The 2,065-nt window shown below is 53.8% G+C and overlaps 1 protein-coding gene across 2 annotated transcripts in view; it reads left to right on the top strand.

Moving 5' to 3' along the window:
• The window catches only part of LOC113215414 (zinc finger homeobox protein 4), a 358,772-nt gene that overhangs the window by 91,999 nt on the left and 264,708 nt on the right, over window positions 1-2,065 (top strand). The gene's annotated exons all lie outside the window — the stretch shown is intronic.

Genomic DNA, 2,065 nt, shown 5'->3' with positions numbered 1-2,065 from the left:
TTTGCCTACCCAACTCGCCCGTAAGGCGCCATGACCTCTGCAGCCCTGGCGGGTATGCAATCCCGCAACACTGCTGCGCATTTACAGTTACACCCGGTACAACAACAGTTTTTTGTAAGTGAGTTATGCCTATAATAGTAGGTCCACAACCGTTACGTTAGTAAAACTAGTTGTTGTTTTAGCTGTCTTGGTTCGTCGCTGTCCTGCGGCAGAGCAGCACGCACCTGCGGCCGCCCTCACGCCCCAATGTATGATGTACGATTTACCTGCAAATAATGTGAGCCATAAAACACATTCGCAAATGTGCTGCGAAATGCTCGTCCCGTGTACAGTAAACAACGTACATATCGGCACACGTTTAGGTTTGCGATACCAAAAAAACTATAATGAAAAAAAAAGATAAATAAAAGGGAGTAGGAGGGGGAGAGCCCTCCGCCCGTGTGTCGCTCCTCCGGCAGCTGTTGCAATAACGATAAGGAATGAGGATTCCAGGAAGCGTGGCTCGCACACAAGGCCCTCCGCTGTGTCCAGGCGGGCCGCAGGGCCGGGCCCCAGGGCCACGGGCACTCGGGGTGTCGTAGGTGTCGTGGTGTTGGCCACGTGTGTACGCTTTGTCTCTGCGTTTTCAAATCGGTTGACTCCGCTGTACAGAAAACGGTCTTCTACGCTGTCTGCCACCGCTCACTCCTTAGGCCCACCAAAGTTTCCGCATCTCACTCCTCTCCTCGCGGACCCACTGAGCCCCGCCCCGCTTGGCCCCACCCCGCGCTGCTGGCGCTCCTGGAGGCCTCGTGACAGAAATCCATAATCTCCCCGCAGTACGTCTAAAGGCTGTCATGGGAAGCCGATCGCGCCGAGCGTGTGTGGAGGAGGAGGAGGGGGTTGAGGGGGGCGCGGGCCACATGCTAGAGTCACAGTGCCGCCCCCACCTCCGACACCTAAGGGATGTGTTGACTTGAGTAGAGCGAAAGCAAATCCTCGGCGGTTTCTTCCTTCCTTCTTCGCCCTCCTCTCCTCTCCTCTCCTCTCCTCTCCTCTCCTCTCCTCTCCTCTCCTCTGCCTCGCGTATGTGTACACCACCGTCACCTCCGCTCTCTTCTTCCATGAGAGAAGGGCGCCCTGGAGAAGAAGCTTTAAAGCCCCTAGACCCCGCTTTCGGGCACGGGAAACCAATTTGTAGGCTGAATATTTATCTCACGATGACAGCGACGTGCTCATTGGATTCCTGATAGTTTTTCCTAAAAAAAGATGTTTTTCCCAAGTTTGTACGTCAACAGAGACGGATTTGAGCGCCGCTCAAAGCGCGCCTTAGGTGTCACTGGGAACTCGCGGCCGCCCTGGCTGCCAGCTCGTCTGGGCGGTTTTTTCTGGGAAGCTCATTGCAACGTAATGAGCGTGCCGATTTCGTCCAAACCTGTGACCATGGGGTTGTTTTGGTCTCTGGTTTCATTGCAGAGGTCTGTTTCCAAATCCGGATTCATTTAAAGGTGGCACCGTAGCGTGACCACATAAGAGGTCACAAACCTCACATTTCGCCATAAGTACCTCTAGATGAGCCTGAATTTGGAAACAGATCTCGGCAATGGAATCAGGGACCAAAACAACTTCCTGAGCACGAGTTTGGACGAAATCGGCACGCTCATTACGTTGCAATGAGCTTCCTAGTGCAAAAATCACTGAAAGCGAGGCCGGTCGGGAGTTCCTGGCGACCCCTAAGGCGCGCTATGAACGGCCCTCAAATCCGTTTCTGATGGCCTACATACTCGGGAAATACATCTTTCTTTCGGAAAAACGACCAGGAATCAAATGGGCACATCGCTGTCATCAAGAAATAATTACTTAGCCTACAAATTGGTTTCCCGTGTCCGAAGGAGGGGTCTAGGCGCTTAAAAGCTTCTTCTCCAGGGCGCCCTTCTCTCATGCTTCTTCCCACGAAAAAAGTGATGAATAGCAAGGGTGGTGGTGGTGGTGAACTTGAACGCGGTGGCAACGCGTCTGCTCCGTGATGGTGAGCGGTGAATGCGCTCAGACTCCGCCGAGGTGATCGCAGTGTGCTGTGCCCCCC

Source organism: Frankliniella occidentalis, unplaced genomic scaffold (genome assembly GCF_000697945.3).
Source record: "Frankliniella occidentalis isolate FOCC.00 unplaced genomic scaffold, Focc_3.1 Scaffold86, whole genome shotgun sequence".
Classification (NCBI taxonomy): Eukaryota; Metazoa; Arthropoda; class Insecta; order Thysanoptera; family Thripidae; genus Frankliniella; species Frankliniella occidentalis.
The sequence above is the reverse complement of the archived record's forward strand: the minus strand, read 5'-3'. Positions and strand labels throughout refer to the sequence as shown.